Genomic DNA, 22,800 nt, shown 5'->3' on the forward strand with positions numbered 1-22,800 from the left:
TTGGTATTGCTCAAATTTTAAATAAACGTATATCTAGTAAACAAATTTACAAGTTCTAATATTATTTAATCAGAATCTTTTAATACAATGTCACTTGTTATATATATATATATATATATATATATATATATATATATATATATATATATATATAAATATATATATATATAAATATTGTTATGATTCATTTTATCCGCCAAAGATAAAATTAAAATTACTAAATAGACCATCTAAATAGATTTTCAAGATATCCTGGGGAGTTGTTATGCTATGTAAAATTAAAAATAATATTGGTTTGCTCTTAATATATTTCAAATTATAAAACATAATAATTCAAAATATTTCAACTGATAAACTATGAAAGATATTTCAAAGCAATGAAAGTCCATTATCTTTGGATTACCTGTAGTAAACAAAATTTAAGATATGCATAAATTATTTTCTTTGTAAAATATATTTGAGTAAACGTAGTGAATTGAACAATACGACCGGGTTTTCCAAATGGATTTGTACAGTGAATAAAGACAATAGGGTAAAATTTAGAAATTGTATTTCTCCGTTAGTTTTTAAGAATTTGTAGAAACGATTAACATGTTAATAGTTTTTAGGAAAATTATAATTGTAGTTAAGGTTGTTGTTTGTTATCTAAATGGGAATAAATATGACGAACTTTGATTGGCAAAGAGTAAAAAAAGTGGGAGAGATAGATCAATGAGAGTTTAGCTAGATTTTAGAGGAAAAAAAGATCATCAGTTGTTTTCCAAGGGTGCAAGGCGAACAGTCGTTGTTCTTTGGCAGTTCCCAAGTGATAGTAAGCATTAGAAGTGAATGTTTGTGAGTTTTCGTGGACTAAGTGTATCCTGACGGAAGCTGATCCAGTAAAATATTGTAAGTCATACTTTTCTACTTATATATTCCAAGAGTCACTGTTCAGGCCGGAACGAGAGATTCAGTTTATCGAGAGGAGAAGTTAATCTTTTGAACGATACGTGTATATGAAGGAGATCATTGAAGACGAGAGGCTCGCAATAATTTGTTGTAAGATTGCTAATTACCTAGGGAACTGCTAAGAAGAGATAGTGTAGGCTACAAGGAACAAGGATTTGGAAAACTCATCATCAGAGAGATAGTTTTTTTGTTTCATTCGTCAGTTTTTCCTTTATCAACAAAGTTTTTTTTTAATTGCTTCAGAAAAGATAGAAATATTTATCAGGAGATATAGAACAACAATTTTGATTTAAAATTTTAATTTATATAGTATATAACATTAATTTTTGAAGGTTCACGTACGTAGAACAAAATTTTGATAATCATTGTATGAGATATTTTTTGTTTAAGATATTTGAGTGTGAATTTTATTTCAATATGTTATTTTGTATCATATATGTTTATTATTCTGGTATTCCTCAGACCTTACCTATCATATGTAAAGCACGAAGATATTGAAGCACGAATATAACCCTGAGACAAGAGAATTAAATAGTGTGATAAAATCATAGTTGCATCATTTAAATAAGTTTAATTAATTAATTAATTAGCTAATTAATTGCTTGGCGCATCTCTGACTTTTAATATCACATTATATATATATATATATATATATATATATATATATATATATATATATATATATATATATATATTAGCATTTATAAAATTTTATTTTATTTTTGTGAGAAATAAAATTGTAGCATTTATTTTTGTTTATAGATTCTTTTATTGTCAACGTTAAAGAAAACTAAAATACCCGTAACAATTTACATTTCACCTTATTTACAATTGTCCTTCTGTACTGTAAAACATACTTTTTTGTTCGATGTAGCACACAAGCATTGTTGGCAACTACCCATTTTCCTTGCGTCTGCATCCCGGAAAGCAATAATTATAATTCAGTTATATTTATGTCGTGAGCAATGCAGCACACTACCACTTAATATGCTCCTCGCCTCTTGCAAACACTACCAAATAAAACTATTTGCCATTGTTCCCCGCCAGCAAAATTCTGGTTATAAGTAGAAACACGAAAATGTGTTGCTTTCAATTTAGTTGTTGTCTTATATCAACTACTTTCTGTTAACTCCGCTTTGTGTGCATATGAGAAACTTTCTTTTATGGAATTGGTCAAAACTTTTCTAATATACAAAAGTTTAAAAAATTGTAAAAACTAGTGTTTACGAGTTTACGAGAGTAAAATAAAATTATTTTTAGGTTATTGAAAACCAGTTAATAATTAGGTCGAGCAAATTTCCATTTAAAGTTTGCTAGTTGAGTCGAGAATGCTTTAACTTTCGTTGTCTAGTTATTTATTTTTGTATTTGACGATTTAATATTAACAGTTTGTCTTTTCATAGCTCGTTGTGTGTGTGTGTGAGAGAGAGAGATGGCATTAGACAAAAAATCTTTTTGCCACAGAAAATTGTTATAAGGAAGTTTAAATTTTTATTTTAGAATCGTTTATAAACTTGATTAGAATATTATATATAGATTTGTCAGAATAAGATAACAGATTGCTGATGTTAACTGGTAGGCTAATATTGAGATCAATTAAATCTAGATATAGGCTTCGAGTCTGTTCCCTATGATTAGGACAATCGAAAAATAAGTGGTTCAAATCTCCGACAGATTTACCATCACAAGGACAGAAAGGGGTTTCATAGATTCCAATCCTATGCAGATGCTCTGGAAAGAGGCCATGGTTAAGTTTTAACCGGGTTATTAACGAAGAATGTACTTTATTATAGTTAAAATTAAAATGGGGAATATTTTTTGGTAAGCATGGATGAATAGAAAAGTAATGGTTTCTTGAAGTCTTCTGAACCTCTTTATATTTTGACATCCATCTTTCCCTGCCAATACTCCTGATAATAGAAAAAAGATCTTTAAAGTAGTAAAAATTTGTAATTTCTGATATCTCAGATGTATTTTTTGCCATACGATCCACTAATTCGTTTCCAATTACTCCATTATGTCCTTTAACCCAGAGTAAAGTAACTGTTTTTTTTGTGAATTTTAGATCATGTAATAATTTTTTGATATCAAGTATAATGGAGTTTTGAAAACTATCCAATGGATGGCTACGAATAGCTTGTAATACTGCCTGAGAATCTGATACTATTACGATGTTCTCACAATAATTAGTGACACACCAAGTTAGTGCTTTCTGTATAGCAGCAGCCTCGGCTGTAAAAATAGAACAACATTCAGGAATTCGATATTTCTCAACATAATTGCTGTTTGAAACAAAAAAAGCAAAACCAGTACTTTCAACAGTTTTTGAACCATCTGTATAAATTATTGTTAAATCTTCCCCTAATTTGCTTAGTATGGATTTAAATATCATATTAGTTAAAATTGACAAGTCTGAATAAGAGGGCATTATAATGGTTGGTTTGTCTATCAGAACTTCAAAGTCTTGTATGTAAAAAGGAAATTTTGGGAGCTGTAATATATAAGATTGAAATGAATTCGTATCAATAAAAGATTCTGCAAGAGGAGGAGAATTTTTTAATCTCCAATAAGAATTTGTTAAATTTTCTGTCAAAAGTAAACCTATTTTGTGAACCATAGTTGTATTAAACGATCGGTATGTTATTAGACGTTTGTTGGCTAACATTTGCCTACGTATGTGTAAAGGTGGTTCCTGGGCTTCTGCTAGAACTGCTTGGTTTGGCGAAGACATCATAGCTCCTAGACAAATTTTTATTGATTTAAATTGTATTCTGTCAAGAGTTAATAGATTTGTTTTGCATGTTGAACCGTAAAGAACACAGCCGTAATCCAGAATGGATCGTATGTAGGATCTATAAAACATTAAAGAGATATTTTAATCTGCACCCCATCTTTTTTTAGAAACGAAACGCAGAAGGTTAATTCCACGCTCGCACTTTGGTTTTACGTACTTTATATGGCTGGACCACAAGAGTTTTTTATCTAGGATCATGCCTAGATACTTATACTCTTCTGCTAAGGGGAAATTATAATCACCTATCTGGCATTTGCCTGTGACTTTTTGTCTACGTCTAGTGAAACATACAATCGAAGATTTTTCTTGTGATATACTAAAACCCATTTGTTTCACCCACTTATCTAAGTTACTAAAGCTAAGTTTTAGATTCAACATACAATCTTCATAGGATTTATGGCTGGTATATAAACATATATCGTCTGCATATTGAATTATTTTGCATTTTTCATCCATCAAACCATGCAGATCTGCAGTATAAACATTAAATAATAAAGGACTTAGAATTGAGCCTTGTGGGAGACCGTTATATAATATTCTTGGACCGTGTAATACATTTCTATGGTCCCGTAAGTATATTTTTCTATTCACATACAAATTTATTATATTTACAGATAATCTTTTATCAATACCACACCCCACCATTTTTGAATATAATATATCCAAATCAACCACGTCATATGCACCCTTTAAATCTAGAAACAAACATAGCAAAAATTCGTTTTTTGAAAAACAGAGTTGAATATCCGTAACTAAATGTATGAGAGCATCAATGGTACCTCGACCTCTACGAAATCCATACTGTGAGTAGGGAAAAACTGAACTACTTTCAATAAAATGTTCTAATCTAAATTTTATAAGCCTTTCAAAGGATTTTGTCACACATGATAATAGAGAAATGGGTCTATAAGATGATGGAAGTTCTGGGTTTAAGTTAAATTTGAGTAAAGGGCATATGATAATATTTTTTAAAGTATCGCAATATTCTTGTTTCAACCACCAACTATTAAAGATTTGTAAGAGAACATCTTTGGCATTTGACGGCAATTTGTCCAATATCTTATAAGTAAAACCGTCCAAACCGGGGGCTGTATTTCTGCTTTTTTTTAGTGCGAAATCAAGTTCTGAAGGAGTAAAAGGTTTTGACATGGAATCTACACTAGTATTAAAACGAAAAAATTCTTTAATCCTACCAACATTACCAGAGGCAGAAGAAGGTGCAAGTTGGTCTAACATCTGTTTAATGAGATTTTCAGAAAGTTGAGGTTTTTTGTTGTACTGATAGTTATTGGAAATTGATCTGACGGTTGACCATATTTTTGAAAGAGGTGTGCTTTTGTTTAGACTATTTAAAAAATTTATCCAACTACTTTTTTTCTTTGTTTTAAATAATCATCTGGTTTGGGCTGCTATATTTTTATAGTTTATGTAATTATTATGGTTACTTTGGGTTCGATACGCTTTCAATGCTTCTGATCGTTTTTTTATTATGAATGTACATTCCTCATCCCACCAATAAGGCCTTGGAATTGAGGGAGTAAAAGGTTTTTTTATGGGCATAGATTTGGAGGCAGCTAGAGAAATAGTCTGAAAGAGTAGGGCTGTCTTATCATCGTTAGAAAGATTATTAGATGATAAAAATCTGGATAATTGTTTGTCTAAATCTGTCTGAAATAGCTTCCAGTCAGCGCGGCAATCGTTCCATTTTGTTGATGGATTAATTAGGAAAGAAGTAGGATTAATTTTAAGCTCTATTTTAATAGGAAAATGATCGGATCCCAATGTGTCGGCATATACTGACCAGTTTATACGATTTGTTAATGAGGCTGAGGTGATAGTCAAATCAACGGCAGAATGATTGCCACTCGCGGCGATTCTAGTAGGTGTTCCGTCATTTAGAGAAACTAATTCGAAAAAATCCATGCTTTCAACTAATATTCTACCATTACGGTCATCTGGGATCGGACCCCACATGTAATGGTGGGCATTAAAATCACCACAAAAAACTGTTTTATTATAATCGAATTGTTCAAATAAATGTATCCAATCAGTCTTTTCTACTCTGATGTCAGATGGTTTATATATAGACACAAAAGATATATTAATTTTGTTAAGTAAGACTGCACACACTTCTATTCCGGTATTAAAATTATAGTTAATGTTAATTATTTGATAATCAATGCCCTTTAGTATGAAAATGCCTACACCGTCATAGCCACCTTCACGGCATTTTGAAACAAAATTATACCCTTTTAATTTAAAGTCTATTTGGTTTTTCAACCAAGTTTCGGATAAAATTATAATATCTACATGAGAATTATTAATATAATTTATCAGATTATCCCTATTACTTACTAACGATCTACAATTCCATTGTAAAATATTTAAGGAAGATTGAGTAAGTTGACTGTGCATTTGGAAATTAATAATACGAGTGAATGCTTTCATTGTCACTTGTCGCTAAATTATCCGTTTCTGTGTTATTACCTGTTTCTTCTAAATTATTAGAAATAAGTTTTCTTAATTCATTTTCTAAATTGCATATAGGTTGAGATTGATTATTGGTATACATAAGTTGATTAATATGAGATGTGACAAGTAATATAAGTTTCTCTTTATAGTCAATAAATTCGTCCCTGTAGGGATTGGGTATTATAGGATTAGATTTAGGGGTAGGTCTTTTGCTAGGAGTTGACGCAGAGGTATGGGGTAAAATTGGTGGAGAAGTCGCTTTACGTTTATTATTTGTAGATGTGTGAATAGTTTTCCTTACCGGTTTATTTAATGTGAAATTAGGGACATTGTTAGACGAGGTAGGTAAACTTGGAAAATTGGAAGTGTTATTTAGAATAGAAAATCTATTATTAGTTATTATTTTTGCGTAACTTGGATTGTTATGTAATTGTTCTGCTTCTCTGAATGTTATATTATCTGATGCCATTATTGCTTTGATTTTCTTCTGTTTCTCGTATATTGGACATTTTCTAGACAACGAGGTGTGATCGTTGGTTTTACAATATATGCAATGATTATTTTCATTACAAGTATCTACAGTATGGGTCGTGTCTGTACATTTTTTACATCTACTGTCCTTAGATTTACATTGTTTTGAGGAGTGACCATATCTGAGACATTTATAGCATTGCACTACCGGGTGTATGTATGGATCTACTGAAAAATTGCATAAATTAATTATTATGTTTTGTGGAACCTCGTTGCCCAAAAATTCTACAATTATCATTTGTCTTGGTACTAATTGAGTTGTGCCATCGTTGTTCGTTACTTTTAGTTGCATCCTTTGAACATTTACCACTTGTCTCTCGGATATTATCGCATCCTTTAAATAATTCTCCGAAAAGAAAGTATCAACCATACGGACTATGCCCTTTCTATGTGTATAAAATTTTGGAATATAAGCTATAAGATCATTTTTATTTATTAAATCATGATTAATTATTTTATTTGCTATAGAATAAGTTTTAAAAATGACTTTTACCCTATTAATGCCAACTGTTTTTATATCAAGTACATCATTTTTAATAGACGAATCATTTAATAAAAAATGTCCTACCTTCATTGGAAATAACCTACCGATATTTTTATTTTTGTGTTCAATATATACAAAGAATGGGGCCTTATCGCTGGGTTTATACCGGTTTTCAAAATCAATTAAAGTATTTACAGACCTGTTATCATCAATATTAGTTTTTTCAGACGTGTTTACGGAATGTAATTCATCGGGCGGTCTATGACCTCCAATAGCATCTTCTTCCATACTTAGATTTTTTGGAATACCAAATTATGGGCCTAATTTGCACTAAACAAATTCACAAAATAACACAATAGCGATCACTATCAAACTCGGACCGACAGCAATATCAAAACAAACCGCTCTTTACAGCTATCGACTCGGGTATGTGTCATAGCTCGTTATCCTGTTTAATTTATGATGTTTGAGTATTATATGTACAAACAAATAGTACATAACAGCTGAAGCTTCTTTTTTTTAGATACTAAAAATTGACTATTTTATGTTATTTAATATATCACCCCAGCTACTTTACTTGTTTTGTTTTCCTAACCAGATTTAATTTACTCAGTTTTCTAATTTACCCTAAATATATGCAATTAATATTATTATACCTTCCAGAGGGAAAATTTTAAAACAAAAGAAGTGATAAAGTTGCCTCCATCTATCTATAGGTAGTATGTCGGCAAATTCAAACAAATATTACCACCAAAAATAAAATGTTTTAACCAAATAATCCTTCAAATGAAAAGTTTGACCCTAATGGTGATAAAATATACCACGTTGTGAGCTGCTCCGAAATAATAATCATTAAAAATTGTAAAAACAAACCGTAATTTAATATTTTATATAGTAGGATCGTTTTAGCCTGTCGCATAAGTAATAAAAGTGTCTGTTCTGATTTGCCTCAGGTAGTCAGCGGTTCTCAAATTAAAAATGTACGGTTTTCTTATTTTGATAATACGACATTAGGGATTTTTTTATTAAAATAACTTTTTATTATGTTTTATAATAATTAAATATCATAATGTAAATTGATAAACATTAAGTATGAAATATACTGGGTCATTCACGCAACATGTTGGTAAAAAATTTTTAAAGTTCTGGTCGTCACTGGTTTCTGCAAACTTGGAATAATGGTTTATGCAAAGCATTCTTCATTTTTTAAATATTTGCATTCTTCTTCCGGTTGTACGGGAAGTCTCCATTAAGTTTCTTATTTTAAATAGAAAATGTGCTATTTGTTATTTTCTTTAGAATCTACGTAAAATTCTGGATCGATTTTTATTGGGTTACCATTCTCGAAAAAATAGCCGTTTTTGAGATATTTATAGTTGTTTAAAAATTTTTCATATTACACATGCAACTTCAAAAATTAATATTGTGGTTAATATTTATGATGAAAAAACAAAAATTCTTTTTCAGCGTGTACTGAACTCTATTTTTATTTAAGCATAAACAAAATTGCCAATGTTAATACTGGGTGTTCACAATTTTGTATTATATTATACATATATAATATATCTATAAAAATATATATCTATATAAAACAAAGACTTATTCCTATTTCCCACACACACCTTTTCAAACCCACCGAGGTAGGTTGTTCTCCTGCGGTACAACCAGCCCCGGCTTTCCTCCGCTCTCTGGTCTTTGGAGCCAGGTCTCGACTATTTCGCGGTATCCCCCGTCAGGCAATGGGAGATTTCCGTATATTTACATTTAAGTGGTAGGTTAGCCCATTTGGCTTTATTACTACCAGTCAAAGCAATTGTTCGGCAATCTAATGATGGTTGTGTGTGCCGATACTTGCTTCCCCTTTTTTGCACCAAGTGCAGTCGAGAGCGAGCAAGCATCGAATCCTTTCATCCGTCATCTAATACCCAGTCATTCGTCCAGTCATGTCCTTAATCTACCTCACTTGCTAATCTAATTTTTTTGGTGCTTGCATTTAAGAGCGTCGTGTAGCGTGCCTCCGGCTCTCTCCTGCATGCGGTTTTTGTTTTATTTTTTTTTTTGTTTTTTTTTTTGGTGGTTGGTACCCTTTTGTGTTAATTTTTCTATCTACGTCTTAATCTATGGACAGGTATCATCACTATCTGACTCGCTATCCGATTCATCTGAATCTTCATCATTACGAATAATTAAAGGTCTTACTTCATCAATAACTTGTTCTATTTCATACGACTCTAAAATTTGTTTTTAGTATGCTTAATACATTTCCGCCATTATTCCTCATTGACTTGGTTTAGTGCATCTTGCCAGAGTTGTAAAACGCTGGCTTCGTCGGTGGTCTTACATGCATGTTTATCATAGTAGTTTTTAGTGATGCCCCACACCAATTCAATTGGATTGTACTGGCAGTGATATGGTGGTAGTCTTAGGACCTCATGACCATATTTTAGTGTCATTTGGTCAACGACAAATTTTTTCTCAGTAATGTGTTCTTTGCACATATTTAATAATTCAGCTTTTAAAACTAGATGTTCGTGTTCTATATTTTTCTCCGACAGCCACTTTCTTAAGTCTTCTTTTTTCCAGCTGCTTGTGCGAAACTTTTCCTTCTCTCTGGTGTAATACGAAGCATTGTCTAAGACTATAAATGACGGATTTTCCATATTTTTTAATAATTTTTCCTCAAACCAATGTTCAAAAATATCGGCGTCCATATTTCCGTGATAATGATCAGTTTTTTTTGTCGAAGAAAATATAAGACTAGCATTGGGTATAAAACCTTCTGTATTTCCTGCATGCAATATAATATATCTTTTGCCATTACTCGCACTAGTACTCTAATAGCATTTGGTAGAATCATCTTGCCAGTATGATTTGGTATTATTTCCTTTCGCAAAAATCCATGTTTCGTCAAGAAACACAAATTGTCTGGCAAATTCGGAATTCTGGTTTTTAAATAGTTTCTTATAAATTTCCACCTTTTTCCAACAACATTGGACAGCTCGCACAACACTTTACGATTATTGGTTTTTTTTGTATCTAAAACCCATAGCTTTTAATACTTTTGATAAACTGGTCAAACCCATATCACAAAGTTCTGTATCCTTTATTTTTTGAATAAGTGTCTTTGTTGTAACATGTTCTTTTGCTTTGTACATGTCATAAATGATATTTCTGATTGAGATTTTAATACCTTGTGGCAAGTCGAGGGTTTTCGGATGCACACGAATCCTTTTATTTTCCCTACTTAATTTCTCCTCACTCATTTTGCGAACTCTTTGCAAGTTCCGTTCTGAAATTCCATAAGCTGCACTTGTCCTTTTTTGAACTGCGAGTACTGATGTAATTCGTCCCATGTTGATTTTGTCTAAAGTAAAATAATTTTCCACTTTCAACACAATTCGACGCTCACTCGGAGATAAAAACTTATATTTAGGTGTTCTATCGTTTTCTTGTACGTTAGCCATTGTTACTATTGAAAACAGGCGATCGTTGAATACTAATAGCGAGATTGCGTTTTTTCACGATTTATAAAAAAATTGTTTTGGTAGTGCTGATTTATCCTCAAGTACTACGGCCGACCAGTAGGAGGTTCGGTACCACAAAGCAGTTAGTAAACTGAAAGCATAACAGAGTGGCCGTATTTAGAGTCATAAATTATTTTTCGGGCGTTAATCCGAAATACGACAGGGTGAAACGACTTCACTATATCTCTACTACAAATTGAAGTGCATTAATTAGTGCTGACAATATTAGGTTAAAAAATTTTAAAACTTAAATTGGTCCGGTGATTAAAAAGGTTGCTCAATCCTGATCTAAGCAGTGTTTCCTGTCAGAAATTTTTTGGAAAAAAATTTTATAATTTTGTAAATTTTCTTGGGAATACGCATAACTACGAATATTTGCGATAAATTTTAAAAATATAATTTTTTTGGTTTAATTTTTTAAAATTATTTTGCTTTTGATTTTCTCCTCAGTTTTGTAGTGAATTTACGTGTAGAAACAAAAAAGATTTTTTGATTTTACAATGATAAAAATTACTATAATAAAGTCACCAAAATTATTTTTCCTGTGATTATCCTTTTTGCTATTAATATACAAGTTTTTGTTTTAATTTACTAATTGAGCTTATTTTTATTTTCTGTTTGTATCTTTCTAGTAGTTCCTCGTTTAAATACTATTTATCACTAATCAACTAAAGGTTTAAATATTAGAAATATTGATATTAACAGTACTTTATAGTTTAAAAGTCCTAATCCACTTTAATCTTCGGTTTTTAAAATCGATTTCAGTACATTAATATTCCAATTTGAATTGGAATACCTTCAATAGAACTGAATATCCAGTAAAAACAATGATAAACTCTAATAGAGGAAGCAATTTTAAGCATTTACCTACATGGTTTCATTAACATCCAAATTCATTGTTGTGGATTCCGTAAATATAAACTACTCAGTGAGTATTATTCACATTGGAATTGCATGTAAAATTCAATTGTCTACGGGCACTAAACAAACAGTTTATGTGCCTATAAAACTAAATCAAAAGAAACGTTTAAATTTCTAAAATAAAGAAATGGCATTTTTGTTTGTGATATAACGACAATATTCATTACGTATTCGTCTGTATTGTGTTTAACATTGCTAAAAATGTTTGTTTAAAAGAATTTTACGGGGCTTTTATAAGGAATTATTAAAAATAGAAACACAACCTCTAGATTAAAAATCTTAAAATTATGGACAAATAAACTGATTGTCACAAATTAATAGATATTAGAACAAAAAAGCCATTTTTTAAGCCCTTCACTCTATCCGGATTGCTGAATATAGGCCTCTCCTAATTCTCGCCATTCATCTCTGTTGTTTGTAAGACGTTTCCAGATTGGCCCTGTAGTTCTTTTAATATCGTCGCTCCATCGCATTTGCGGTCTTTCTAGTGGTCTTTTGGCTTCATTCTCCTTATTTATTCTCCGACTTCCAAATCATTCCCCCCACACTTAATTTTCTATCCAATCAAAACCAACTTTCAATCATGTCGCATTATTTACCCAAAACTACCTCTCTCTTTAATCTTAACAAATTTTCAAATTTACGTATCTTTTTGTCTTTATGGAGTTCCAAGAGAGAAAAAAAAATCCATATCCTTATTCTAGTTTCTACAACTAATCAAATTCTTATCTATTTTTGAGAAACTTTATACAAAGGTAGATTTTAACTATCTACTATGTACCGTACGGGCTAATGAGTTTCCCGCATATATCGAAAACTTAATGGTCTCTTCTTTGTTTAACTAAAACATATTGTCCGTGGTTTTAATAAACATTTCGACGAACAGTTTCTTAAACCGTCAACCCTAATCGTCTCTAATTGCTTAAATACATTGTTCATGGGGCTAGTAAACAATTATGCAAAACACTCTCTTAAAACTATAATTCTTTTTTCAAAATTTGTTATATACAGGGCGTTAAAAATTTATATGTTCGTAGTTGAGAAACAGGAAATTTTTTATTTTAATTCAAATTTTAAATAGGAATATAGTTTTTTATTTCTCATGTCAAATAGGAATATAACAAATCCGTGCGCGTTAAAGGTGCGAAATTTTTCGCACCTTTAACTCATTTTTCTCCAGGCTAACCAATCTCCCTGTATATTGCCTTTTCTGAAGCTATGTCTTATACCCTAGCTTACTATCTACTTTATGCAGTTCCGTCTTTTATTCGTGATATTTGTACACATCGTGAATATTGTAAATTCCTTGGATCTTTTCCGAGTCCATATGCCTCAACGCATAACTGTTAATCCCATCTTCATGATACCCGATGTATAGGCAGACTTGATACTCATAATGCCCTCACAAGAACTTCTTCACCCCTTTGGAAAGTCATTGGTCTTCGTTTTCTATTACGATCCTGTCTTTAGATATACTTCTCATTGCTTCGCCGCAATCTTCTCTGTACTGTTTCAATTACCTGTTGGTATTTTTTTGGTTCTAGGTCTTCCCATGGCCTTATCGGCATTACATCCTTTATGATGTATTTCGGGGTCTCTTTTGTTACTATACTCGGAATGGTATTTAGATATATTTCTATTTCCGATAATCTTATAATTTAATATAGTTTTATAATCTAAATAGAACTGGCATTAGAGGACATAAGTGGTACTTCTATTTGTTTACTCACTGTATCGTTTTGGCTATATAGAATGCTTGGCAACTATATCAAAGCAGTGAGTGCTCTTTGGATTAATTAACTTTTCGATGAAGCATTGCAACTTCACGTTTTCTTGTAAACCGCCAAGTCGAAGAGAAAAGCCGATTCTCGTTTCGATAAAATGTATCATGTGATTAATCAAGAAAACAAAACGAAATGTTGTTACTGCCATAGAAAAACATCTACTAGATGTCAGTATTGTAATGTTGGTGTCCATGCACGCTTCTTTGTAATTTACCACACAAATTTTAGTGATTGATACTAACGTCCTAGATGTAGATTGCTCATTTTTGTTTATACATTGCGATTTTTTGCAATATTATCTCAGTAACGTACATGGTGTTCCAAATCAAATATACTGATAACAAAAAATTGCAGTTTTATTACAATTTCTTGATTTTCTGTGTTATTACACATTCCACATAGCATTTTTCCTCTATTTTTTCTCCGTACTCTCCTCGGATAAGGATTTATTAAAATGATTTTTAAAAAAGAACTTTCAACTTCTGTATACTATACTACTATACTACTATTAACTGTATATAAAAAATTGTTAAATGCAATAATCATCTAGCATAAATCAAAGTGTTAAATGTGTCTTCCTTCTTTTTTGTTGAACATTTTAAACTATTCTACAGAGATATTTGTACTAAGTTAGAGAAATTTAATTTTTCTAAACTACGTTTTTGAAGTAAGGTTCCCCAATTCTGATCAATAAATACTTTTTACTTCTTAAAATTTAAGCATTTTAAAAAATTACAGTAAGTAATTTAAATTTTAGTACCACTTTGGAAATTAGTTATGGGATGAGAAAAGAGAGCAAAAATTAAACTTACCGATTTGCCGCATGGTTTACAAAATGCTTCATCTAGAGAAAGTTTTGAATATCGTCCGATCTATGCACTTAACTTAGAAGTAATCTTTCTAAATAAGTGTCTAAAACTTTTTAAAATGTGTGTTCTTTGATATTCGGCATACTCAACAAGACTAAACACTGATACTGTAACCGACTTGACAACTGATAATAATTAATAATAAATAAGGGAAGAAGGTTAGACATTTACCAATATTTAACTCTCATGTCTCAATCAGGTACATGTAGGAGTATAAAATTTTAACAAAAGACCTCCAAAAAAAGCAGTTTGTAAAATGATTTATATCCAACAAACTTCATTAGTCCTTAGTTGAATTCGCATTTAATTCCTTTAGAAAACAAAATAAGCTTGAAAATAAATTATACTTTAAAAGACTAACGGCTCGAGCTAGATTCATGATTAACCCTTTGACTGCCGGAATAATTTTCGTTGCGCGGATGGCTTGAGCGGGTATAAAGTTACCCGGGATGTTCTTACTTGACTCCTGGTCTAAAATAGGCTGTAACTCTTTAGGTATAAAAAATGATTCTATAATAATTTTTTTATTAGATTATATTACATATACTATAAATATGCTTTATTTGTGATTTTTAGTCCATGATCTTTGCAAAGAAATTTAGAAAATATGTCAAACTTGTCGGTATATTTACTCTCAGTTCATACACAAAAATTACACCTTTTACGTTTGAAACTGCTACTAGTTACTATAAAACAACTGCGTACCAATTACGTGTACTTACTCTTTATAAACATCTTCCAAGTCTATGCTCCCACTGCAGACAAAGGTGAGGAAGAAGCAATTGAGTTCAATCAGAACATCAACAATATCATACAGAACATTCCTCCACAGGAAGTTCTCATCATTATGGGCGATTTTAATGCCAAGATTGGAGCTGGAGATAAGACACAGTACATTGTTATCATCACAATCTTCCAATTACCACCTCACAATCTCTACACGTGGAAATCCCCTCAAGACAGACCCGGGAGAATTTTTAGGAATCAAATAGACTACATTTTGGTAAATAAAAGATTCCGTAACAGCTTTACATCTGTCAAGACTTATCCTGGAGCAGACTTGGAAACAGACCACGTTCCCATGGTGGGAGTATTTCGAGTCAAACTCAAGACAGTGTAGAAAAGGAAAGCACAGTCATACGACCTACGTATGTTGAAAGACCTTGATACGAGGATGAGAGTACAAGCCACGTTAAACGAGCAAGTGACTGCAATTAGAGACGAATCGAACGAAGAACAAACGATCAAACATATTACATAAATAGTACAAAATGTAAAGGATAAACACTTAAGGATAGATAGATTAATGAAGAAAAAATCATGGATGACAGATGAGATTCTGAAACTAATGGACAAGAGAAGAAAAGCCAAAAATGACCCAGACAAATATAAAACCATAAATATATGAATAAGAACGAAAATCAGAGAAGCGAAAGAAAAAAAGCAAGGGAAACATGCGAAGAAATTGAGACTCTATATATAATAGTCACAATGTACATAGGAAAGTTAAAGAACTCACAGGGGGACTAAGACGAAGGCAGAAAGGAAATATAACTGATTGTGACCATGACATTGTGAAATGATGGACCAAGAATATTAGAGCAGAAAGTTTATTCCGCAATAACACAGTTAAAGGATGGCAAAGCGGTCCTGATAATATACAAGCAGAACTACTCAAACTAATGGACAACGAATCAATAGCAATATTTGCAAAGATAGTCAACAATATTTACTTTTCTGACTAAGCTCTCAATCGCGCATTTTTAAGGCATTGAGGAATAATACAATAGTAAACGTTTTTGACAATAAGTGTAAAAATATTCTTCTATTAGCCTATTTGAACGTTGAATCTGACGCACACACTGGGATGAAAATAGTCCATGTTGTCAGGCCGCTCCCGTAGGAAAAATATTTCTGATTTAGTTTCTTTACAAGATTCCTGTTCAAAAAGGTCTCCTTTATACAAATCTAAACGGTGCCGGGTAAAATTTTTGGACAGAAATTATTTAAACAAATTACAAAACCCACCTACTCTTGCTCTAAAAAATATTCTTTTGGGTTTTTTGGGTTATTGGGAATAAAAAAGGTTTGTCTCTTAAACTGATAGTTTTCGAGTTATAGTTCGAAATCATTATTTTTAAGGTTGCCAAGTTCCTAAATCAAAGTTCAAGAATTCAATTTCAAGATTATAAGAGTAATCGGGCTTATTATAATTTAGAACGTTATTTTATAATTGTTAGTTTGCTGATCAACGGAAACTGAGAACTTTTATAGACGAGTCCACAAGATAGAAGTCCCCCTCTGAAGGTGGGGTGGAAATGATACAAATGACGCCTGTACAAAGATTTTGGGATTAAAGTGGATTAAAATGGATGACACCTTATGTCTAAACCAAGATGATAAAAATAAAGATCAACTTTTTAATAAACTTAAATTTGATAACTAAAAGAGTTACAAGCGCATGCTTGTCTAAGATACTCGTGTAAGATACTCTTACAAGCGCAGCGTGTGTTTGATCCTATTGCGTATTCTTGTCCAGCCATGTCAATTCCAAAGGTGTTATTACAGAAGACCTGGAAAGAACAACCGCTTTAAGATTCGCCGGTCGGTTGTGCAATAATAAATTAATATATAGCAAGTTTCGAAATACATTTTCGTAATTAGATCAAGAAGTTTTGTATTTGTATATATGGATACAGGCCTCAAAGAATCTGAAAAATTTACCTTGCACACATTTTGTAATCCTAGCAAAGATGATTATTTCGTAGTAATCTTTTTAATGTGTTATGTCTGGTGTCCGGAACGGACAAGTATTTGTACATATTTTAGCAAAAAAATCGAATCAACAACGTTGGGTACTATCTTGAATAAGAAAAGCTGAAAAATGGACTACATTCATGTGGAACCGCTTAGAAGAAATTCGGAAAACATCGTGTATTGAGAGATATCATTATGTCTCGTGAAGAAGAAAAAACTAGTTACAGTATTTGTTAATAATGAGTGAGATGTTATGACCTTAGATAATTGGCACCATCTTAATTATTTGTTGTAGTTTTTAAAGACTATATATAATGTTTCATATGCATTATATATAATAGTCTATAGATTTATATATAATGCAAGAAATAAAGACAACAAACACAATGGAGAGTTAACCCCTGCGGAGGTTAATAAAGCTGAAACGTCGGTACTCAAACTAGTTCCACGAGAGAAATATACGGACAAAAACAATAAAAAATTATGTGGAATGGAAGCCTTCAAAGGCAAGCGTGGTTTACTCCGGCTAATGTCCCGTATTATTAACGTAAACGATGATTAATATTTTTATTTTACAATAGAGTTTAGTAACAACCAAACATTTTTTAGTGAATAACCTGCTCTTTCGAAAGCATGTCAACCCATGTCATGTTAATATTAATTAAAGACTAATAGCTATTGTACGCCAACAATATTGGATTTTAGGTGGTCGGCGCGCTATAATATCCTAGGTTGCCAAAAACGTCGTCTGCAAATAACATAATGTCAAGTCGTTTAAAGTGAGTGTGCCGTTGTTGGCAATAGATCATCTACGGTACGCGGTAGCATTCAAGACAACTGGTGTAGACTTTGCCAGACCCTTATATTTAACGACTAAAGAAAAAGCGTGAATATGTCTTTTTACTTGTGCCATGTACCGAGCAGTACATCTTGAACTCTGTATCTCGTTATCTGTACAGTGTTTTATGCAAGTGTTACGACGCTTTCTTTCCAGACGAGGTCGACCGAAGACTATATCCAGTCAAAATGGGACTAACTTTGTCGGTACCCAAAATCGAATGGATTTTGACAAAATTGCTAAGAACAGTAGTGCAGTTGCTAAATAGTACCGAGCGCATCCAGTGAATGTTTAACACACAAACAGCTGCGTGGTGGGAAGGTTTTTGCGCATGGCTTATAGGCATATAAAAGCAACTATCGTGTGCTAGTGCAAATTGAATTCGCAGTTTTGTTCTTTTTTTATTTTGACCAAAGTGGGTGTTACCTCTGTGCTACCTCTCACCCCTGAACATCGACATAATTGTCTTAAACGGTGCAGAACTCGACTGATTTTAGACCTGAAATGAAATGAGATTGTCTTTGGTGATAAGTTTTGATTTTATTTAGGGATGCATGATGGCCGATCCAGGATCAAAAGACAACGGAGTGAAAGCATCACATGCAGCTACCTAAACTTATTGGTTCGTAAGGCATTATTATGCAATTTGCAATATTTTTAAATTTTGCAATGGATTATTTATTTTATTATCTTTTTATTGTGATATAAACGATTTATGTAATTTCAGTCAAATTTAAACTGATATTGTTATTTATATGCCCATAAAGCTTTGTTTATAAAATTGTACAATTTTCAGTAAAGATAAAGCATATTTTTTTCAAATGACATGTTCACCGCACTTTTTGGGGTTATGGTATGGGATGCCATCGCTTAAAGATCAAGGTTAACGGTGATCTTTGTCAGAGGGAACATGGAAACTGAGAGATACGTAGAAGAAATTCTGGAACCTCATCTCATACTGTACATGCAGATGCTAAAGACAGTCACAATGAACTTCTTTGAACAGGACCGACGCAATATTTTGCCCTGGTCTCCGAGATTCCCAGATTTATCTCCAATTGAGCACGTGTGAAACAAGATGAGTTGGAGACTTCTTAATTTCGAGCATCCCATGAAACTTTGGAATTGGAAGCATTTCGGCAAGAGTTAACTAGGGCATGGAACAATTAGAATCAATGTGGCAAAAGGATATTAATTCTCTAATAGGAAGAAGCCCAGGTGCATCCAAGAGTGTGTTGCCCACTGAGATGCATTAACATACTCTTAATAAATATAACCCTGTAAGTTCTTTTAATAATTTAGAAATTTTGATTGTTTATTTTGCTACCCTACACCACTACTACATATTTTCGAACTATAATAATTTATAATGGATGGTAGAATTTCGTTGTCAGTATAATGTTAACGCCTTTTTATCGCATTATATATATATATATATATATATATATATATATATATATATATATATATATATATATATATATATATATATATAATGATGTTTTAAAATTTTATCTTAGTATTTTAGTGTATAACATAATTATCAACATATTTTTTTAAACCAAACCTTAAGATCAATCCACTCCACCTAAATTATTTTAAAATCACTCAATAGTTTCGTAAATGGAATGTTTGTAATCCTTTCAGTCCTTCTCATTTCGGAAGTAAGATCCGGAAACTATTTCTCCTTCAGGAAATTGAAACCATAGAATGCGGAATAAAATAACTATTAAAGTAATTTCTAGTGTGTAGATAGACATTTAGAAAATGCGTCACAAGCAGAAATCGCAAAGCTGAAATATTTCTGCAAATTTAAAACCTTTTTGAAAGTAAATAGCTTCTGCTCGCTTAGAAGCAAAGCTCCAATAAAAATAAGAATTTAAAACTAAGAGCGTTTTAAATACTATATATTTTACATATATATAATATATATATATATATATATATATATATATATATATATATATATATATATATATATATATATATATATATATATATATATAAAAGGGGGGTTGAGGTTAATTGGGTATACAGCTGATAATACTTTTAATCAGCTGTATACCCAATTAATATATATATATATATATATATATATTCTAAAAATGCCCTTTGTGGTCACATAACAGAACGTTTTCGGATTAATAAGTCCATGATCAGTGCAATTACCAGGTACTATCCGTTGCAAGATAATTCGGATGGAATTCCCCAGACTAAGAGACTGGGCCGATATCAAGCAATAAATGACTGTACTCCCTTAATGCTGTAAAGGATAGTACTTGACTAAATGATGCAAAGTAGGTGTATCCAAGTACGTATTTTAATTTTGAGTTGTTCACGATTGGCAAATAAAATTTTAAGCATAATTTTATGTACATATTTAAATTTAATCAGTTAATTGCATTTGTACTTGGAATTCAGAATTACATTTCTTCATTTCGTTTTTCATTTTTCATTTTTCTTTTGCCGTTCATTTAGAACAGAGGTCAGTGTAATAACTAAAAATATGAGTGATATAGAAATGATTAGTGACGATGTCCTGTACATTCCTGCCACTATTTCAGGAAGTGAAGACGAGTCTGAACCTGAAAAACGTTATGGTTATTTTCATCTTACACGTGATACAAAGCAAATCGTGCTTAATGTTTACAACGGTAAGTACTCGTTAAAAATACTCTTTAGTTAACCTTCCTAATACCGGGTGAATATTTAAACGACCAGTATTTTACAGTTAAGTAAAATTACATATTTTTTCTTAGGTCTTCTTTCGACGATGGTTAAATCAGAAGCGATCAAAAAGACGGTTTTTTGACACGATCCACTGTGTACGAACTTATAAAAGATGTAACAATAAAACACTGAAAACTTTGTTTTCAAACTTCCACAAAATTTATTTTAAATTCTTATCACTACAGCTGTTTCGGCTGATTGCCTTTCTCAAGTGATCTGTTTTTGGTATGAGTTTACACTTTATAGTCTCTAATGAAATAGGTTGAGGAGGGGAGAACTGTTTGTCTCAAGCTGGTCATTCAAAATTATATCTGTGTTTTTGAATTTGTTGATTTCCATAGATTCTAACAAAGATAGCTTAAGGCCTTTATTTTGAATGTGGAGAATTTTAAATTCGTCATTAAAAAAATGATTATAATCTAAAAGGTGACGTGCGTATGTAGAATCTGTTTTTCTATTATTGAAAGCCCTTTTATGTTCTGCTATTCGTTTATTAAAATTTCTACCTGTTTGACCAATGTAAGTTTTTGGGCAGTCGCCACATTTAAGTTTGTACACACCACTGTGTAAGTGTTTTTTATGTCAGCTCTTGTTGTTTTTAATATATTTGCCTAGGTTGTTATTTGTTCTGAAAGCTGGTGTTATTCCTTTCTTTTTTATGTGTTTGGCTATTTTTGTTGATATTTTGCCTGTATATGTGGAGACTGCCCAAAAACTTACATTGGTCAAACAGCAGAACATAAAAGGGCTTTCAATAATAGAAAAACAGATTCTACATACGCACTTCACCTTGTAGATTATAATCATTCTTTTAATGACGAATTTAAAATTCTCCCCATTCAAAATAAAGGCCTTAAGCTATCTTTGTTAGAATCTATGGAAATCAACAAATTAAAAAACACATATATCATTCTGAATGACCAGCTTGAGACAAACAGTTCTCCCCTCCTCAACCTATTTCATTAGAGACTATAAAGTGTAAACTCATACCAAAAACAGATCACTTGAGAAAGGCAATCAGCCGAAACAGCTGTAGTGATAAGAATTTAAAATAAATTTTGTGAAAGTTTGAAAACAAAGTTTTCAGTGTTTTATTGTTACATAAAATGAATTTCCATCAAGTAACGGTCGAATCCATCAATTATTTATAAAAGATGCTCCAGTGTTGCGAAAAAAAAAGAAAGGATTCTGGTGTCCATCGAGTATTACCGAATTTTCATTTATCCGCTATACGGGAAACAATATATTATATGTATTTACCAACTCAATTAAGAAACAAAAAAATAATCCCCGAGTGTCATCCTTTTTGGAGGTTTTTAAAATCTAATGGTTTTATGTTTAAGACAGTGAATAAACGGCAGGCAACTATGGAATCCAGCCGTTTAATAAAGTGGAGGTTCGATTATCTGAAGAGTCTAAGGTCTTTTAGGAGTGAAGGGAAAAACTTGTATTATTTGGATGAAACTTGTTTCGACACCCACGATATAGTTAAAAAATGTTAGACCGATGGTAGTAAAAATTGCCTCACCGATGTTCCTCCCTCTAGAATGAAAAGAATTTGTATTTTACATTGTGGGGAAGAATCAGGAAGGCTAGAAGATAATTTATTACTCTCTGCTACGAGTGTAAGTGATTGTCGCTTAGATTATTATCAAGATATGGACAATACTTTGTTTGAAAAGTGGTTTGAGTAGCAATTACTATCTAAATTAAAAAGAAATAGCGTTATTATTTTGGATAATGCTCCGTATAATTGTGGACTAAAGAGTAAAATTCCACACACTAATTTAAACAAGGCTGAAATTCAAGAATTTTTATTAAAACATGAAATATATTTAAAATGTGAAAAAAATTATGTTATCCACAGGCTAGCTGAAAATGGCCATAAAGTAGTAAGATGACCTCCTTACTTTATTGTACTGAATCCAATAGAATTGTTGTGGTTTCAATTAAAAAGTAATGTAAGGAAAAATAATATTTCTCCTAAATTTTTCGACTGTTGTAGATTTAATTAAGACCGAATGTAATAATATTACAGCAGATAATTGGAAAAAATGTATAGAGTATGCCAAAAAACTAGAATCAAAATTCTTACAGTTCCAAAAAATTAAAAAATGGAGTAGTTATAGATTTAAACGGTAGCGATAA

The 22,800-nt window shown here is 31.6% G+C and overlaps 1 protein-coding gene across 4 annotated transcripts in view; it reads left to right on the top strand.

The window, feature by feature from the left end:
• The window catches only part of LOC140439953 (uncharacterized), a 772,922-nt gene that overhangs the window by 703,272 nt on the left and 46,850 nt on the right, over positions 1–22,800 (top strand). The window lies entirely within an intron of this gene.

The sequence above is a fragment of the Diabrotica undecimpunctata genome, chromosome 4 (assembly GCF_040954645.1).
Source record: "Diabrotica undecimpunctata isolate CICGRU chromosome 4, icDiaUnde3, whole genome shotgun sequence".
NCBI classification, from domain to species: Eukaryota; Metazoa; Arthropoda; class Insecta; order Coleoptera; family Chrysomelidae; genus Diabrotica; species Diabrotica undecimpunctata.